Source organism: Equus przewalskii, chromosome X (genome assembly GCF_037783145.1).
Source record: "Equus przewalskii isolate Varuska chromosome X, EquPr2, whole genome shotgun sequence".
In the NCBI taxonomy this organism is placed as follows: domain Eukaryota; kingdom Metazoa; phylum Chordata; class Mammalia; order Perissodactyla; family Equidae; genus Equus; species Equus przewalskii.
Window position 1 is genome coordinate 6,253,996 of NC_091863.1, and position 20,519 is coordinate 6,274,514.

Sequence of the window (20,519 nt, forward strand, 5' to 3'; positions counted from 1 at the left end):
CAGGTTCCAACATGCACACAGGTGGGATTCAATCCTGGTGTGCCAGGCAGGGGCCTGCAGGAAATGCATGGCATGCACAGAAGGGTTAATGGAAGAGAGTTGAATGAGGGGGCCACGTACAAAGAAAGGTGAGTGGCGTCAAGGGAACCCGACTAGAAGCTGGAGGGTAAGGGAGCTGGGTGTGGGACACTGTGTTGTTGGCTCTCAATTAACTATTCCTCCTGGCCCCTGTCACAGGCTCCTGTAGGTCCCCTTTGACCTTAGGCTTCATCAAATGACTTGCTTTGGCCGATGGAATGTGAGCAGATGTGACGTACGCCACATTTAAGCAGAAGCCTTAAATGTACTGGAGTGGTTGACACACTTGGGCGTGTGCCCTTGGCCTTGAGAAGAGCAGGCTCCAGGTATGGGAAGACGTGGCACTGAGCCAAGTCCAGCCTGGCAAAGCTCAACAGGGCCAAAGTTGATGCTCAGCCTGTGTGCATCGTGAGCAAGAAATGAGTGGTAGCTGCAGCAGAAGAAGCTCACACAATACACCTGGTGATGCAGTTCGCAGGGACCAGCCTCCCTGGCACACAGCAGGGTGCAGCAGGGCTCTGAATGCACAAGGGGGCCACTGGAGAAGAGCCACCATGGGAGGTCATGGTGGAAGAAACCTAGAGAGATTGCTTCCACGGGGGCTGAGTGCAACAGACTTCAAGCCATGTGGAGGAGGTAAACCTCACAGGCTAAATGAGGGGAGGAGTGAGGAGCAAGGAGCAAGGCAAAGGCTCTGAGCTGGAACAGCATCGCACTAACACTGGAATTTGTCTCCCCGCCTGACTTTCCACTGGATCCATATTCCAGGCTTCTGAGGAAAGGGGCCACCACAAGGATTACATGAGATACTCTGGGCTTCAAGCCGGGGCGATGTGGTCCCCTTCCAGCAGAAGGTCGCACATACAAGACCACCCCAGCTTTGACTTGTGAGGGCTGGCAGTACACCCAGGGCAATGCCCAAGGGAGAGGGTATGACAACCGCACTCTGCATGGCACAGTGGTGACCCCAGGAAGCTGTCTGTGACAAGGCTGACATTTCCCCACCCCTCTATACATTCCTTCACGTCAGGAGCCCAGCCTTGCCCCTCTGTAGACCACAGTAGTGGGCACGTTCCCAAATGTGCACTCGTCAATGTTTCCAGCGGTGGGTGTGCCCCACCCCCTCACCAAGAGATGTCATGGAGATATGAAATACGGTCACATGCCTGTCACCTTGTTGGATTCTCTGCATAGCTGATGCTGGACTGAAGCAAGAAACAGATTTTCTCATTTGTCTTGGTGGCGGTCTGACTTCATCTTCACACATCATTGGAGATGAAATCTTGCTGAGGAGTTTGATTTTCTAAGATTTTACCTTGGGTCCTGCACAGGAGAAGTACAGGGTCTTAAACAGGAAGGCATAGGTTAGCACGCAGCGTAACAAAGCGCTCTGCTGAGGAAGTGACACTGATGGTGACGTCTAACCGGCTGACACAGGCAGAGGGTAGGGAAGAGCATTCTCGGGAGGTGGAATCGTATGTGTAATTCCTGAGAGAGGATGGAGAAAGGGCCCGGTCCCAGAGGGTAGAGGGGCTCAGGAAACATGACACAGGAGGCCATTTTGTCATTCCGCACCTACACTGGACCCCCTAAAAGGGGATGGGGAAGCCAGCTCTGTGCTTAGAGTCAGAATCATCCAGAACCTGGTGGCCATTCTAGCTTTAAGAACGAGCGCAGCCTGGCTCCCACCCCCAGTGAAGCTGATTTAATTAATTGTTCTGGGGTGCGGCCTGGGCTGCGGGATTTTTTGAAGCTTTCCATGCTCAGCCAAGATTGAGAACCGCTGACCTACAGTAGCGGCTCTCCAACCTCAGCGTGCACCAGAAGCACCTGGAGGGTTTGTGAAAACACAGATTGCTTGATCCTACCCCTAGAATTCCTGATTCAGGGCTTAATAATGTGTGTTTCTAATCATTCCCCAGGTGATGCTGACGCTGCTGATCCCAGGACCACATTTTTAGAACCATTAATGCAAGAGGGGCAGGAGACACCTGAGAAAGACCCAGCTGTAGGTGCTGGGGGTGGGGAACCAAGGTGGGTCTACTGGTGAATAAAAGGTGGCAATTCCAGGAAACCTGCAGCGTTGGGGGGGGCGGGGCAAGGGAGGAAGAGAAATTCGACGTGGCGCTAGTGGGTGGGCATTGCTAGAGTATATACAGCCCGGCAATTGAAAGTGCTTCCCTCCAGGAGTCCTAGCAGGTGGCCTGGTACAGAGACATCATCTGCAAGAAGCAGGAGCCATGCCTGGGCCATGTCCCAGTCTCTGGAGGCCAGAACCAAGGCTGTCCCTGAGAGACAAGGACACAGAGAACTGAGCACGGCCCAGTCACGGGGCAGGTGGTAGCAGAAGGAGACAGGGCCTCAGGAAGAGGGAGAGACAGACTCCTCAGAACCCAACTAGCGAGCAGGTACTGAGAGCCAGAGCTGCAGGCGCTGCAGGTTCAGGCTCCGCGACTCATCCTGAGAAGCCCAAGCACCGCCCACTAAGACTTTGGGGGCCAGGAGTTGGCATACATAACCCACCTCTCCCTCCTCCTCTGGTCCAGCTGCTCCTCTTTCAGTTTACGTAATAGTGCTTCAGGGGGACTTGGGGAGGGGAAGGCAGCATGGGGTGGGAGGAGGAAGCTCTAAAGAAGTGCGGCCAGTTCAAAGCTGGCCCGGAGTCCCATTCCCCTATTGTGCGCACCTTTTGTGATTCTCTCCCCTTTGTAGTTTATTCATGCGACTTCAGTGGCGAGGGGGTTGGTGGGAGAGAAGTCAGACGGATGCCCTGCAGAAGGCCTTCGCTCTCACTTCCCAGACGCATTAGGGGGCTGCTTGATTGTCGCAGTGACAACACCCACTCTAAGCTCTTCACTTCCTCGAATCTCAACCCCAGGCTCCCGGCAGGTCCCCTCTACTCCCCAGGAAGGGCAGGTCCCTGCCCAGGGCTCCCCCACCCCTCTCTGCAGGCCCCCGGTAGTGCACTCCTTCCACACTAGTGTCCTTCCTTGGGCTTCCCGCTTTTCCAGGCAGGAATCATGTCCTCAGTGTCTCGGGTTTTCCTGAGCACTTAACCAAAAGTGCTCTTGCGATCCCTCAAATGTTGGCTAAATGCACTGGCTATTGATAATATTCTGATTGCAAGTTTCCGCAGCATGTCGGTTCTCAAACTGTGCTCCTCAGACCAGCGTCAGCATCTGCTGGGAACTTGTTAGAAATGCAAATTCTTGGGTCTCCCCCAGACGTGTGGAATCAGAAATTCAAGGGTTGGGGCCCAGCCACCTGGGTTTGACAAGTCCTTCCAGAGATTCTGCTGTGCTTTCAACTTTGAGAGTCACTGCCCTAGCCTGACGTTTTGTGGGGATTTGGGGGTTTTTTTGAGGAAGATTAGCCCTGAGCTAACATCTGCTGCCAATCCTCCTCTTTTGCTGGGGAAGACTAGCCCTGAGCTAACATCCGTGCCCATCTTCCTCTCCTTTATATGTGGGACACCTGCCACAGCATGGCTTGCCAAGCGGTGCCATGGCGGACATGGGATCCTAACTGGCAAGCCCCGGGCTGCCGAAGCAGAACGTGCGCACTTAAATGCTGCGCCACCAGGCCAGCTCCCCATTTTGAGTTTTGAGGCAATCAGCCCCTTAATACTTCCCAGGTCTATTACCCCTAATTTTTCGGTGGTTGTTCTATTTTGGATTTTGCACTGAAGTCCTCAAAGTCATATAATCACTACTGTGTCTGCTCACGATCTCCCTGATCACTGAGAGACATATTGCGGTGGAATCATAGTGGCTCCAGTCTGTCGAGCAGTTACTGGGCACTAACCATAGTGCTGAACGCAGAAATCATCTTCCTCTCAAATAGGCCCTGGGGGAGAGGCAACATCAGCCCCGCTTTTCAGAGGCAGGATCTGGAGCACAGCCGTGTCAGTCCCTTCTGCGCTGCATCCCCACAGCCAGCCAGGCTGGACTCAAATTCAAAGCCAGGCTGTCTCGCTCCAAAACTGGTGCTTGTAACCCCAGACTAAATAGTCTCGGAACCTTGGATTCTGACTTTTAAAAGGCACCAACTGTTTATTGCATTCAAATATTTTGCCATAAAAGCAGCTGGATGGAGCTGTGGTGAAGTTCCACCAGCGGAGGCTGGAAGAGCATTAGACGGGTTCCTTCCTGTGGTTTTGTTCAACCACGCAACGCATTTGTCCTACAAGCTTATTTGTGGAGCTTATTCTTTTTGTTCTGGGAAGACCAACACCTCTCTAAGGAACAGAGCAGACTGTGCCAAAAGGGCATCAAGGCCTTCCTTGTCGGCGTCGTTGTGGCCGGCTGTGAAAGCCACCGGGCCTTTCTACTCCGCTCCAGGCTCCCTGCTCCATCCACCTGGCCCTGGAACCAGCTTCTACCTCTGCCTTCACGCCACTTTGCCCCCTCCCAGCGCCGGACGCCCTCCTCAGGGGCTTCCAGCTGACCCTTCCCTTCCACTTCTCGTCTCCATAGCATTTGGAGCACCCACTAACCATCTCTCTGATGTTGGATGTGGCACCACTGTTGTATTTGTGGACCCCAGCAAACACTGGCCATTCCCTCTGCTGCCTCCTGGCCCTCTTGGCCGTCCACCGATAGGGAGTTATCACCTAGGGCCTGAGCACCACGAAAACTGAGGGAAAGAGGATCAAGTCCTCTGCCGCCATCTTTCTTCCTCCTCTGAGGTTCTTACCTCAGTAACTGACTGATTGCATTAGGCCCTAAAACGTTTCCATTTTTAGGACTTTCCTAATAAAATGGTGAAGTAAAGCTATAAATCTTTGTCATATTTGTTTGGATTTTTCCATTGTGCTAAAATATACACAACATAAAATTTACCATTTTAATCATTTTTAAGTGTACAATTCAGTGGCATTGAATGCATGCACAATATTGGGCATCTTTCACCACTATCCCCTTCCAGAACTTTTTTATCATCCCCAACTGAAACTCTGTTCCCATTCAATAATAAGTCCCCGTCCCTTCCACCCCTCCCCCAGCCCTTGGGAACTACTATTCTACGTTCTGTCTCTACGAATTTGCCTATTCTAGGTACCTCGTATAAGTAAAATCTTTTTGGATGTCTGTCTTTTTGTGTCTGTGTCATTATTTTTGGAACAAGGAAGATAGTGATAGGTGTGGGGGCAGAGGGTGGAGAGCGACAAATGGAATTAGTCAACGGCTAGTGACAATGGGTCCTATGTGAGTCCTTGTGTATGAGTTATTTATTGCTCCAGAACAAATTACAACAAATGTAGTGGCTTTAGACAAGATACTTTCATTCAGCTCGCATTCTGTGGGTCAGGAGTCCAGGCACAGCTGAGCTGGCTCCTCTGCTCAGGCTCTCACAGGGCTGCAGTCCAGAGGTCAGCTGGGCTGTGCTCTCATCTGGAGGTTCAACTGAGGCAGAATGGGCTCCCAAGTTCCCTCTGTTGTTGGAAGAATTCATATCTCTGCAACTATAGGATTTGGGTCCCCAGCTTCTTACGGGCTGCCCTCGGTTCCTCGCCACATGGCAGCTTACTTCCTGAAGCCCCCAAGGAGCTTCTCTAGAGGTTAAACTGATAACTTAATCACAGGAGTGACAACCATCCCCTCTGCCATAGTCTCTTGTTGGAAGCGAGTCACAGGTCCCACCCACACTCTGGGGGACACTGGGGATGGGAATCATGAAGGCTGCCCGGCACACCTTTGAGGTGGGAGAAATAGTCACAGAAAGCCAGCGAGGGGGAAATTTTGCTCCTTCCTGAGTTTTCCTGAGGTTGCCCAAATTCAGTCATCAAACCTCAAAGAGATGCAGTCAGACCTTTCACCCCCAACAAGATGGGGCACTAAGTGTTTTCTAAGAGCTTCTGATGGAGGCTGTATTGAAGCAAGACCAAGGGAAAGATTAGTTTTGTCTTACTTAGTCATCTTCCTCCACCTGCAAGTTTCAGCCCCAAAATAGCTTGGAAAAAAAAATCCTGGGTTATTTACATTAGCTATTTTTAACAACAGTTCTGTTTAAAACATGCAATATCTCCTGAAGCCCTGTTAGAGCCCACTGAACCTGTAGCAAGATGTTGTATTTATTTTTGTAGCTATTTTCAACTGCTTAGAGAACTTTTTGTTTCCATCTGAGCTTTTAGAGGAGGCGAAGCAGGTCAACATGTCTGGCTGATTTGTCAACTGGCTGTGCTGGGTTCTTAATAAAATGGTGCTAAATTCAGAGCTACTTATCAAGTGTCTCTTTTCATGTGGCTCAATTTTTCCATTACTTGAAGCTCCCAAATGCTAATAAACCCTTAATGCACTATTTTTGGTGGGAATGAATGCATTATGCTTTTCAGAGTTGATGTTTTCACATTACTTGAAAACACTCTGCAAGAGAGGAAAAGCCACCCTCGAAGGGCATACATTGGATTTTTGTCCTATTGATCTGAAGCTGTTTAAGCAGAGAAGGGGGAGGAGGGGAGAAGGTAACTGCGACAAAGGGGAAATACACCCACAGATTCTGCCCACTTCTTCTACCTGCTGTCTTTTGGCTACAGGTTCTTTTTACATCTGTTTGTTTCACAACCACTAATCGTACATTTTCAAATGGATCTAATGAAAAAGATGTGGCTGGAAGACAGCGAAATGACTCTCTAGGACTCTCTAAGAGAATACACTTGTTGCTCATCCAGCCATAGTTAGAATAAACATTTTTCCATAGAGTCGGTTGAAACCAAAAGCCCTCATTAAAATCTGATAGATTTTATAGAACATATAAGACTAATCTACAGTGAGAGAAATCAGAAGTTAGCAAACTTCTGCAGGAGTATCGACTCAGAGGGGAATGAGGGCCCCTCCTAGAAAAGCTCCATGTCTTGATGTGGCTGATGGTTATGCGGGTGTACACATGGGTACAGGACACTTTCTGTATGCAAGTTCTACCTCAGGGTTGAAAGACAAAATTCCAGCCTAACCCAAGGCTGGTGCAGTCGACACCACAACAGAAAGGAAAACCAGTGACTAAAAGTCAGTAGAATCATTCAGATCCCTGATCTAGGCTATTCTCCCCTCCCCACCCCCACCACACCTCCCTCTGCCATCCTCTCCCCTCCAACAGTTATTTGTATTGGATGTTAGCATGTTGCATGTATTACTTTATGCTTTTTCAACCAGCTTCTGGCACAAAGATGTAGCATGTTAAGAGTTTAATATCTGATTACTCATATTTCCCTCCTCAGTGTTTTCTAACTCCATCCTTCAACGTAGGAGAAGAAATACAAAATGCGTCTCTCCACCTTGCTCTTGCCCGACAGGCTCTTGTCAACAGCAGCTGCCCTGTACTTCTGGGAACAGTAAAACCAGTGGGTCCATGTGGCTTTTAGTACGCTACAAACGAATCTGATATTGCTTCTCCTCTTTCTACTAGCTAAATTGTTATCTACTGCTCCTATTAGGGAAAAAATGGCTCTTTGCCCTAAGAAGCTCAAGCAAACAGTGTCCAGGTTTCACTCTGGATGGCCGAGGGGACATTCTGACAAATGCCTGGTGGGATCTGAAACTACACACTCGAATATGTATGTTTGCAGTGGGTCTTTTGCGGGCCTGTTTCTCTTTGCTGTCTCTGAAATTAACTGCAGCCAAATAGCATGTGGAAGAGCCTTTTGTGTTTCTGCAGTCCAACAGGCAAGTCATTTTTGGTTACTTTTTCGAATATTAAATAAATTTTATTTTGAAAAAAGAAAGGTTTAGATTTTAGTGATTTCAATGGCGCCTTTTCCCTGCTTTTTAATTAAGAGGAAATTCACATAACATAAAATAGTAACTGTAAAGTGTACAGTTCGGTGGCATTTAGTATATTCACAGAGTTGTGCAACCCTCACCTCTATGGAGATCGGAAACATTTTCATATTCCCAAAGGAAACCTCACACCCGTTAAACAGCCGCTCCTCATCCCGGCCGCCCTTGCGCTGGCTCCAGGCAACCGTTAATCTGCTTTCTGTCTCGAATGATTGACCTGTTCTGGACATTTCCTATAAATGAAATCATGCCTTCTGTGACCTTTTGTCTCTGACTTCTGTCGCCCAGCACATTCTTGGGGTTCGTCCAGGTTGCAGCAGTGTCAGTCATTCACTACATTTATTTTTAAATGAAAATAACTTTAAATGACAAATTAGAATTGGAAACATACTTTTGGGTGTTCAGCCATTAACGGAGCACCTACGACGTGCAAGGGACTATACTGCACCGAGCACGATGTGAAAGTTGTTCTCTCTGAAAGAAGCCAGACCCGGTGGTGCGGCGAGCTAGGACAAAAGCGCATGCGTGCCCCACCCCCAGCCCCGCTCTGACGTGTTTACCCTCGGGAACCATTAGAGGGAGGTTCCCACAGCGGCCGAAGACTTTCACCTTTGAGGGAGTTGTGCTCCCTCCCCTTCCACCTTTCTTCAGAGCAATGTCCATTTCCCTGGAAACCACGGACGTCATTTTAGCACTGTGATTTTAACACAGGATAGGTCATAAAGGAGAAAGCAGAGCCCTCTGATTATCCTGAAGAAGAGTGAGCACCGAGGAGCCCTACATGCTCACAGGGGAGAAAGGACGCAAATGCAAATAGAGACAGCTGCTGTGTGCGATGGCACAGGCGACCTGGCTTTCTCCAGGTAGAGAGGCGGCCCTGTAAGGCTCAGAGCTGTGAAAGGCCCCAGGAGGCCACCTGAGGGGAAACGGGCCCTGCCAGAACAGTGAGACTTGGTGGGCAGGGGAGTCTGGAGAAGGCAGGGTGATGGCCTTCGTGGCCAAAGGGAAGATTTGAGACAAGACCTGGCTGCAAGAATACAAGACAAGGGGCAGGCCATTTTGTTTAAAGTCAAACATTTGTTTGGAAATGAGCATCCGGTAGATGTCATAATTGGTCCCTGTGAAAGAGAAGCAAGAGGAAAGAAACCCTTCTACTTTCCTTCCTCCAACCTCCCACAGCCACTGTCTGATTCCTAGCCTGCTCTGGCTAATGTGGGAACGATCACAGATGACCAGTATGAGGTCTTCCTGCACCCACAGGCTGCAGGATCTGGCTTGCCTTATGACTCCAAAGGAATTTCCCATCATGCCTCTTTTCCCATTCTGCCCTTACAGGACTCTTCCGACTCTCTCAACAGTTCTTTAGTGTGGAGACTTTGCTCTCGGTGTTCTCTCTCTCTTCCACACATATCTTCTCTCCCCGTGCCCCTGTGGCAAGCTCTTCCTCACTCTTCCAGACCCATCTCTCCAAAACGCAAGTGGAGTGGCACCCTCCTTTGTATCCTCACCACGTAGATCATACTCTTGGGATAATTATTCTATCAAATAAGACATATTACCCCTGCCCGACTACACCTTGGACATTGCAGATGATGCTGGAGCCTCAAGGACCTTCCAACTTAGCTGGAGAAAACAAGATATAGGGTGAAAACCTCTGCTGAGATCAAAAGCAGAGTACAGCAAGTTACCCACGATTGGTGCCGCCCCTCAGTGTTCCAGATCTTCAGGGAAGATAGAAATAGCCCAGTGCAATTTTAAAAGCAGTCAGGGAATGAAGCAGGTGGGGAAGAGTAGGGAGGTCATGGCGGAGCAATTGAAGAACAAAGACACGCTAGAATTAAAGCCGTAGTAGATGATGGGCACAGGCAGTTCCAAGAGGGTTGGCTGAGTCCATTGTGGGTAATGAGGTCCTGGGTGGGGGCGGCGGGGACTGAAATGAGAGGGCAGGTGGTAGACAGGCTGCAAAGGCAGAGGGGCTGGAGTGGACAGCTGGATTGGATTTGTTGGGGGTCGGGAGGGAGAAGTAGTCACAGATGGTTTCAAGGATAGAGTTCAAGTTACTGGGAGAATGTTGTCTATCTGCAAAAACTGGAAATTCAGAAATGGGGACAGCATTTCCTCATTGGGTGAAGGGCGTGATTTGGGCCACATTGTTACTGGGACGGGATGGGTACACACCCCCAAGCCCCTCAAGGCTGAGTCACCCACCTTTGGTGCTGGGAAAGATGACAGCAGCATGACGCACACAAGAATTATGGCTGCTACCAGGCACGGAATGTGACACCAGTCACATTTGTTTATGGAACACTTAGCTCTTTTGGGGGCTCCAAAGACTAACGCCTGTACACCCCAGATGTTACATATTTCTATGAACAGGCTAAATAATGCATCAGCCTCCACCAGACCACTCCTAGCCGTGGAAACGGTGTCCTACTTCTAGCTCTAACAGCAGTTCAGCAAAGTGACAAACACTGTTCGCAGGCCTGCTGAGCTTCTCAGGAGAGCCCCCTGCATCTCAGGATGTCCTCTTCTGGCCATAGCACTAGGGTCAAAGATGCAAATGCTGAAATCCACAGCCCGGTCCACCCTCTCCAACAGAAGACCAGGAAGGATCTCTTTACTGTTTTTATTCCTGGGGAGGATGGGGCGTGGGTAACTACTGGTAGACGGTGAACATAAACCTAACCCCCACCCCTGGAACCTCCCAGAAAACCAGCCAGCAAGTTAAACCAGGTTGAAGGAGTGGAAACAATGGAAGGTTCCATGTCATATAACAGGTTTATGCTACTTTGATTCTTTTCAGGCCAACACTGCAATTCGGATGGTCTGATTTGCCAGCCTCAACGTTTTGGTCAACATCGTTTCCCTCATTACCTGAAACGGTGGAACATCATAAAGTCACGTGAGATGTGCCTTTGAAAATTAGATGTGGGTTTCTTTCATTTTAATATTTCTGCACTTCATTGAATGAAATTGTAAGTAGGGCAATTTCAAAAAGAAAAGAACACAGAATTGTGAGCTTTTCAAACACCCACTAGGCAAAGTCCAAATTTAGAGAAATAGATGAATTCTTATGAAATTAACCTTTCCCACACACACACTCAATTCTCCCGTTTACCACTCACAACTTTTCTTAGTTAAGTTTGTCTCCTACTAGAATATAAGCTTCTAGAAGGTAGGACTGTGTCTTATGGTTTCATTCTTTCCCCTACAGATCCATAAATGTTTGTTTGAACAGAGTTAAACTGACATTACTAAAAGTGTTTTTCATTTCAGTTTGTTTATTTTTGCTAGAGGATGCACTGAATTGCTATTTTAGGAAGAGCTCATTGCTTAGGAAGTCACAATTGTATGAAGTGAAGGAATTTCTAAAATCGTCCAGACCCAGTAAGAAGTGGTAACTAATGCAGTTTGGACGGTTGGGTCCTTCTTTTCATACGAGTTTCAGTTTTCAATGATTTTAGTATAAATATATACTGACAAAATTTTTACCTGCTTTTGAAATTAATTTATCCAATTGGTATTTCCAGTCATAAGTATTTTATAGGGCAAATAAAATATACAACTTCATGCTTGTAACTCCATTGCTGCCATATTTGTGCCACTTCTGAAATTTGTACATAGGTTCTGGCAGTGCCGTTTTCTTCACGCCAACTGAATGAACAGTTAAAAGAATCTAAAGTGTTTAAACCTGAATGATTTTTTGAGGTTGTAGGAGAAAGATCTCCTGCGGGAGAAAAAACCCTTATCTTTTCCGCTTGTATAGACTCTGACACAAATACATAATTTAGAGAGGAAAAGCATAAATTAGCACATGTATATTTTTGAGCTAAATTAATTTTATGTGTAATCTCTAATGCAATTTTCGCAGTGGTCCAGTGACGAAAGTAGCCAAGGGTTATTATTACTGCTGTGTTGTGATCTCCTCCCTATTTACGAAGGGAAAATCTTTGAGTTCAGGCGGATTGCATGATTTGCCCCATCCACCAGGCTATGCAGTGGCAAAGTCAGGTATCCAGGCTCTCGGCTCTGTGATCTGGTGTAAAATATTAAACTCGGATCCTTCACAAACCCAAAAGGGTTTGCTGAGTGTGCTTAAGTAGAAGCTAGGTCCTGAGAACTCAGTGGAAATGAAGCCCTTGGAACTGACGCAGTGAAATTAACCATTCACCTGTGGGGGCGGAGAAATGTCGCTGTGGCTCAGGAGGGGAAGTGGGCGGTGTTGGAGTCCAGGCCCTGCCTGGCAGATTGCAAACCATACTTGGTCTTGCTGGAACAAGATGACCAACCCACGGCTAGCAGACACTGCCAGCCTGAACTGGCTGTGGGGATTTCTCAGGGCGCTGCCTTGGAATTCCTTTGCCCCTTTTTCTTCTTTCTGTCCAAATCCTTTGTCTTCTTCCTCTAAGTGGGCAAGAGATGGCATGAAATACTAGGTACATCTCTCCTTAGTCATTTCGTTTTGTTCTATATTCTCCTTCAGATAGTTGTTTCTAATCCCCACCTCCTTCTTTAGACCAGTAGTCTCTGGTCTCTCCCAGTTTAGTGTTTTTCTGGGATGGGGGCCAAATGTGTGTTAGTTGGCACCCCTTCCCCATCCCTCCTCTGCTGGGCCCCCCAGCAGGATGGCAGAGAATGGGGAAGTGCTGTGTGTTCAATGCAGGGGGGGCCTGGGCTGTCTTCCAGCTGTCCACACGTACCTAGGGGACCGCAAGTGGGAGGGGCTGAAGAAGAGAAGGGTGGCTTTGGGGTCAGTGGCCACAGGCAGCTCCTCTCTCCTTCAGGGTAGGACCCCCTCCGCCCCGCCCCGGGGACCCTGAATTCCCTGCTGGCCAGCAGCACTGTTCTCGGCCTGAAAATGTTTCTGGAGCCTTTGCTGCCCCTCCTCTAGAAACACCTTTCCCTTCTCCAGCTCCTTGGACACAGTCACTGAACAGCCCCCTTTGAATGCCGTGATGATGTTGTCGGTGCACGAGGGCGAAGCAGGAGCCTCCAGCCACGGTGGTCAGGCTCACCTGTCCCCCAGGGATGGTCAGGTTAGCATGCCCACTCGAGGTGCCTGCAGAAGGAGGGCCTGGCTAGGGGCATGGCAGCAAGCGTGCAGCCAGCCCAGAGGGAGAGCAGGGGCTGGTTCCAAGAACTGTGAACCCTGGGGTCTTCTGCATCTGTAGTGGCCGCCCTTGGGGAACATGGACACATCCTGGCTTGGGAGGGAGGTCCTGGCCAGCCCAGGATTGCTGTCCACTCCTCTCTGTGCCGCTGAGTGCATTTGATGTAAAACAGTTGTTACAACCAAAATTGAAAGGCCTTAGTGGAGTACACGAGAGAGAGAAGGAGGAGGAGGAGGGAAAGAAAGAAGGAAGGAAGGAAGGAATGGAGAGAAAAGAGAAAGAGACAAGAAAGGGAGAGAGAAAAGAGATAGAAAGGAAGCAAGAAGAGAAAGCAGAAAGGAGAGAAGAGAAGAGAGACGAAGAGAGAGAGAAGGGAGGGAGGCTTGGGAGCCATCTGAGCCACCAGCCGGCAGTGAGCGGCCCTCAGCCCCTCAGTGCACAACCGCACCAGGCCGCTGGACCCTGGCCTCGAGGCCGCCACCCCTTGCTCGCCGCAGGGAATTTTCCTCCCTCCCTCGAGGAGAGAGAAGCTGCTGACCGGTCTTCCCCAGTAGCAGATGCGTGACTGCAGATTTCCTCTCCATCCTTGATTAAATGGGCTCTCAGGACCATCAGACCCAGATCAGGTGACCTTGGCTGGAGGGAGCCAGGTGCCTGATCAGCCTGGTGCCCAGGCCTCGGGAGCCAGGGCCAGACCATGGTGGGGAGGGGAAGAGGCCCGAGGTCTTTGGAACCACAGCCCACCTGCACCTCTTTTATTCTGCACTCCTTTTGCCTCCAGTTGGCCAACTGCATGTTTTCATTTTTGTGAACATGCTACTCTGCTAACTTGTAACTGGTGTGGAGACGGCTTTGAATACCAGACACGGTTGAAGAAGCTCTTTCCTTCATCAGCATGGCCACCGATGAGTGGTGTAGGTCCACACCCAGCAACCGAACCAAGCCACCAAAGCAGAGCAGGACAAACTTAACCGCTAGGCCATGCAGCCGGCCCCTCTGATGCCACCTTTAATTCTCTTTCTCTTTATAGTTCTTTCCCTCACTTTTTTTGTTTGTTTATGACAGCTTTATGGAGATATAATTCCAATACTGTTAAATTCACCCTTTGAAAGTGTACAATTCGGTGGGTTTTTCTTATATTCGCAGGGTTGTGCAACCACTATCCAATTCTAGAATGTTTTCGTTACTTCAGAAAGAAACCCTGGGGGCCAGCCCGTGGCCCAGTGCTTAAAGTTCCAGGTGCTCCACTCTGATGGCCCTGGGTTCACGGGTTCGGATCCCGGGTGCAGACCTGCTCTACTCATCAGCTGTGCTGTGGAGGCATCCCACATATAAAGTAGAGGAAGATTGGCACAGATGTTAGCTCAGGGCTAATCTTCCTCAGCAAAAAAAAGGGGAGAATTGGCAACAAATGTTAGCTCAGGGTGAATCTTCCTCACAAAGAAAAAAAAGAAGAAACCCTGGGCCTATCCCCATGGCCAAGTGGTTGAGTTTGCGCGCTCCTCTTCAGTGGCTCAGGGTTTTGCTGGTTTGGATCGTGGGTGCGGACATGGCACCGCTCATCAGGCCATGCTGAGGTGGCATCTCACATACCACGACCAGAGGCATTCACAACTAGAATCTACAACTATGTACTGGGCGGTTGGGTGGGGGGAGGGCTTTGGGGAGAAGAAGAAGAAGATTGTTAGCTCTGGTGCCAATCTTTAAAAAAAAAAAAAAAAGAAGAAACCCTGTGCCCATTAGCAGTCACTACACATCTTCCCCTCCCCCCAGCCCCTGGCAACAACTAATCTGCTTTCTCTCTCTATGGATTTGCCTATTCTGGACATTCCATATGTTATGGGCTGGATTGTGTCCCCCCAAAATTCATATGTTGAAGTCCTAATTCCCAGTTCCTCAGAGTGTAACCGAATTTGGAGATGAGGTCTTTACAGAGGTGATGAAGGTAAAATGAGGTCATTAGGGTGGGCCCTGATCCATTGTGACTGGAGTCGTTATAAGAAGAGGGGATGAGGACACAGACGGGCACAGAGGGACAACCGTGTGAGAACACAGGGAGAAGATGGTGTCTACACACCGAGGAGAGAAGCCTCAGGAGAAACCAGCCCTGCCCACACCTGGATCTTGGATGTCCAGCCTCCAGGACTGTGGGGAAATAAATTCCTGTTGTTTAAGCCCCCGCAGTGTGCGGCGCCTCATTATGGCAGCCCAAGCCGACTGCAACACTTATAAATGGAGTGATGCAACACGCAGCTTCTTGGGTCTGGCCTTCCCTCACTTTCCGACCGGTTGACAGCCCTCCTCCATCCTACCCCTCACTCTCCTCCTTTTTATCCCTCTCTTGGGGTCTCATCAACTTTCTTCTTTGGAAAGGCTCTAGTTCCTCGCCACTATTGCCAAACAGTCCCAATGGCCACTTATATCCTGGGACAGCAGCAAGAAAAACTTAAACATATTGTTGAGGCAGAGCCAAGACACTAACTTAATTTTTAAGATATAGGTTATAGGGGCCAGCCTGGTGGCGCAGCAGTTAAGAGCGCACGTTCCGCTTCTCCGCGGCCTGGGGTTCGCCGGGATGGGTGCAGACATGGCACCACTTGGCAAAAAACCATGCTGTGGTAGGCGTCCCATGTATAGAGTAGAGGAAGATGGGCATGGATGTTAGCTCAGGGCCAGGCTTCCTCAGCAAAAAGAGGAGGATTGGCAGTAGTTAGCTCAGGGCTAATCTTCCTCAAAAAAAAAAAAAAATGTAGGTTCTAAGTGATCTGAACTTAGTGGCTCAGAAACATAAGTTGTGGCATTCACAAACACATTTCCCTACCACTTTCATTTTTTAGCTTCGAAGATTATTTATTTCTAGTTCTCTTCATAAATGACTTGGATTTTCCTCCACGATATTTTGGATTATATTCAAGGCATGTCGTAAACATTTTCATGCAATTTACTCTTGCAAATAAAAAAGAAATTCTGCTTGGTGGTCCTATGTGTATATATCTGATAAATTCAAGGCAATTCTCCAATTCCGATATAGCAATTGGGTTCAGCCAGAGAAACAACTGGTAGAAGATGCATGCTATGAGATTTATTGCCGGGACTTGGCTCGTGCCATTGTCAGGGGTTGGGGGGCCCGCAAGTCGGAAATTTGCAGAGCATGCAGTTAGGAAGGGCAGGTTGGAGCTCTCGCGGGAACTGACCGAAACTACCGTCCCAGGAGAAATTTCTTCCTTTTCAGAGAAACCTCAGGCCTGCTCTGAAGGCCTTGTACCTGATGGCATGAGGCCTACTCAGATCATCCAGGATAATCTCTCTTGCTTAAAGTCAACTGATTACGGGCCTTAATCACAACTACAATATACCCCCACAGCAACGCTTAGATTCATGTTTGTAATGATTGTGTCTTCCCAAAGAGGTGTGTTCAAGTTGTAACCCCTGGTTCCTGTACAAGTGACCTTATTTGGAAACAGGGTCTTTGCAGATGGAATCAAATTAAACGAGGTCATACTGGGGTAGGGTGGGCCTCAGTCCAATGAGGGGTGTTCTTGGGAGAGAAAGGAGAGGAGATTTAGATACACACACACACACCCATACACACTCACGCACACGAGGAAGAAGGCCATGTGAAGATGGAGGCAGAGATCGGAGTGATGCAGCTACAAGCCAAGGAAAGCCAGGATTGCCGGGCATACCCCGAAGCCAGAGGAAGCCAGGAAAGATGCTTCCCTAGAGCCTTCAGTGAGAACAGAGCTCTCTGGACACCTTGACTTTGGCCTTCTGGCCTCTAGAACTATGAGACAGCAACTTTGTGTTGTTTTAAGTCACTCAGTTTGTGTTACTTTGTTACAGCAGCTCTAAGAAATGGACATCATGTTTGTGGGAATAACTTTGGGCTGTGGCTTCGCCAAGGTGACACATCAAAAGACCCCAACACTTGCATTCGCTTCCCATCCCTCTACCCTAACCCTCCTCTCAGCTCATATTCTGGTTTGTGGAAAAGACAGTTTGAACAAAGGAACATGAACATGTTGGCCCACAAAAGAGACAGCAATAGAGCCGGGCGGGGGGTGGGGGGGGTCGGTGCCCACATCTCAACGGAGCGCGAAGTACACTGAGGGCCTGGGGTAACCGGAGGAGGAGCAATTCCCACAGGAGAGACAGGAGGCAGGAGCAGGCTGGACCATTTAGGGAACAGCACGGCTGGTTCTGGTGGGGTGGGCAGGAACCCACCTAAGTGAGAGGAGATCAAGTCTCCCAACTCTTATTAATTTTTAATTCGTCTTTAAATAGACAAGAAATGCATGCATGTATCTATCCTCTGTCTGTAGGGTTTAAATTTTTTATATAAAAAGTTTTTCTTGTCTCCTCTCCAGAGGTCATTGCTATTCTCCAGTCATTTCATTCTCTGTTTCCTAAATGTGTGATTGTGTATATGTGCACAAAGAGAAGTGTTTTATATTTAAAAATAATTCTCTCTCAAGTCAACCAAAATGGAGCATTTCTAATTTGTTTAAGCAAACTTTTTAAATTTTAGAATAATTTGGAGTCACAGGAAGTTAGGGCTGAGAGCTCCCACTTACCCCTCACCTCACCCAGTTTCCTCCATTGTTAACGCCTTAATTTCCATGGTCACAACTTAATTTGTCACAACTACAAACCCATCTTGGTCCAATGCTGTGAGACTCTGTTTGGATTTCCTGTTTTTCCATGAATGTCCTTTTTCTGTCCCAGGATCCCATGCAGGCTGCCACGTTGCATTCAGTCATTACATCTCCTCCAGGCTCTCCATCCTTCTTTGTTTTTGATGACCTTGACAGTTTTGAGGGATGCTCGTGAGGGATGCTGTAGAATGTCCTTCAATTTGGGTTTGTCTGATGTTTTCCTCATGAGGAGACTGGGCTTATGGGGTTTTGGACATGCTTAAGTTGTTATTTGCATTTCATTGCATGTATAATGTTTCAAGAAACATTAGTGTATCTTAAAACTAGAATCACATATTTAACACAGTAGCCATAATACCTATCTTTGTCCTCTTTATATAAAAATACAGAAAGTCAGGGGCCGGCTCTGTGGTGTCGTGTTTGAGTTTGGCGTGCCCAGGTTTGCAGGCTCGGATCCTGGGTGTGGAGCCACACCACTCATCAGCCATGCTGTGGTGGCAACCCACAGATAAAGTGGAGGAAGACTGGCACAGATGTTAGCTCAGGGCTAATCTTCCTTAGCAAAAAAAAAGAGGAAGATTGGCAACAGACGTTAGCTCGGGCCAATCTTCCTTGGCAAAACAAAATACAGAAAGCCATGCAGTCACCATGTCATATTCTTAGCTTATATGTGAAACCTTTCCATTTTCAACTTCTCCATTCTGGGAAGAACTTTAACACTTAAAAATTCAAACCACTTTGGAATTATCTAGTTATCTGAAAAAGTTATTTTAGTCATCCAAGGAGACCTCTGCAAAGGAAAACTACCCTTTTTGGAGCGTACTTCTCGTTTTCCCAGTCCAGAAAGCATTCCGTACTTTTCAGCCACTGCTCAGATGATTCCTTGGAAAGCTTCTGTCTGCTGAAGTCTGCCACATATCTGTGTGCTGGTGTGGGCTTCTGTGGGTGGGGGGAGTTCTATCCTAAAGAGTTATTTCTAGAAACGTGACTGATTCTCACTGTTATCTGAGAAGTATATTAAAATGTTCTTTCCTTCTCATCTCCCTTGGGGACATTTTAAGATTGTACATGACGTATATCTGATCTTATCAAATGGCTGTGATCTAGTGAAAACAACAGCAAACAAGAAGACTTCCTCATACAGGTACTGGAGAAAAGCCCTGTGGTCTAATCCCACTGAATTTGATGTGCTTTCCTCAAATTTACTGGGTTTTCTTTTTTCAATTTTTTTTTGAGGAAGTTTAGCCCTGAGCTAACATCTGCCGCCAATCCTCCTCTTTTTGCTAAGGAAGATTGGCCCTGAGCTAACATTGTGCCCATCTTCCTCTACATCACATGTGGGACGCCTGCCACAGCATGGCTTGATAAGCAGTGCGTAGGTCCACACCTGGGATCCAATCCAGCGAACCCTGGGCCGCCAAAGCGGAACGTGAGAACTTAACTGCTGTGCCACGGGGCTGGGCCCCTTTTTTTTTTCTTGAAGTCAAGTTTATTGATGTGTAATTTACTTACAGTAAAGTCCACTCTTTTAGAGTACATTTACTATGAGTTTAGACCTACATTTACAGTCCTGTAACTAGCACCCAAATTAAGATACAAAACAGCACAGTCACCCCCTAAAAATTCCCCATGGCCCTCTGAAATCAGTCTCTTTCCCGACACCCAACCCCAGCAACCAAAGATAAGTTTTCAGGCCGAGTAGTTTTGCCTTTTCCAGAAAGCTATATAAATGGAAGCATGGAGAACGTCGCCCTTTGAGACTGGCTCCCTTCACTTAGCGGTTTACATCTGGGATTCCTCCAAGCTGTTGCACAGGTCCAAAGCTGGGGCCTTTCCAGGCTTCGTTAGTCCTCCACCGGATGGATATACAGCATTTTGTTTATCCGTTCTTCTGTTAAAAGACATCTAGGTTGTCTCCAGGTTTTGGCAACTCTGAATAAAGCTATTTGCATCCAGATTTTTGTGTGAACCTATGTTTTCTTTTCTCTCGCGTGCCTAGCGAGGCGGGAGTGCGGGAGTATATACACACGTGACATACATCTGATCCTATCAGGCTGCTGTTCATTTCGTAAAAACAACAACATCAAAAAGTCTTTATGACAAAGCACCAAAGAAAAATGCAAATGCTCCACCTCCACGTAGTTTCACCCGTGCTTTTCTCGAACCTGCTGGATTCTCTTTGTCAATGTGGTGTCGAGCTCAACTACGTGGGAGATGACTTCTGTGCAGCAACCATTTACAAAATCATCCTCTCTCCCATGCTTGTTCTGTACAGCGAGTTTTAAACACTGAAACGCAGAAGTGGAAACAAAGGGAGGGGGAAAAAAGCACAAAATTCCTTATAATGAAATATGCTTACCAAAAGAGAGAGCGGGGAGGGACATCTTTTGAAAATTACAGTCTCCTGTTATTTTGTAACCATAACAGGCTGTGTTGTTTGGGGAAAATCGGAACTCTTGCCTGCCGTGTGCATTCGGAGTGGACCCAGGCAGCGTTTCCTCTTGTTTTGGGTGTTGCTGGGTGGGTGGGCTCTGAAATAATTCACTGATGGGGAGGCAACGTGGTCGGTGTCAGGAAGGCCACAGCTTTGGAATCAGAGTTCCTGGATTTGAGTTGGCTTTGCCCTCCCTTTAGTGTAAGCCACTCTACCAGGCCACTGAGCAAGGTCGAATATGGCCCCCTAAAGATGTCCATGCGCTATGCCCTGGGACCTATGAAGATATCACCTTCCATGGCAAAAGGGGCTTTGCAGATGTCACTAAATTAAGAACCTTGCAATGGAGAGATTACACAGTTTGGTTTATACAATTTGGCCCAGTCTAATCACCAGGATCTTTGAAATTGGAAGAGGGAGGCAGAATAAGAGCAAGTGGGGATAATGCGACATGAGAAGGACGACCTGA

At 48.1% G+C, this 20,519-nt stretch overlaps 1 long non-coding RNA gene across 1 annotated transcript; it reads left to right on the plus strand.

Moving 5' to 3' along the window:
• The first annotated feature begins 8,573 nt into the window (after positions 1-8,573).
• Positions 8,574-10,772, plus strand: LOC139081088 (uncharacterized). The gene is made up of 2 exons (XR_011536056.1): positions 8,574-8,713; positions 10,654-10,772. It is a non-coding gene; the product is annotated as an uncharacterized lncRNA (long non-coding RNA).
• The last annotated feature ends 9,747 nt before the right edge of the window (positions 10,773-20,519 follow it).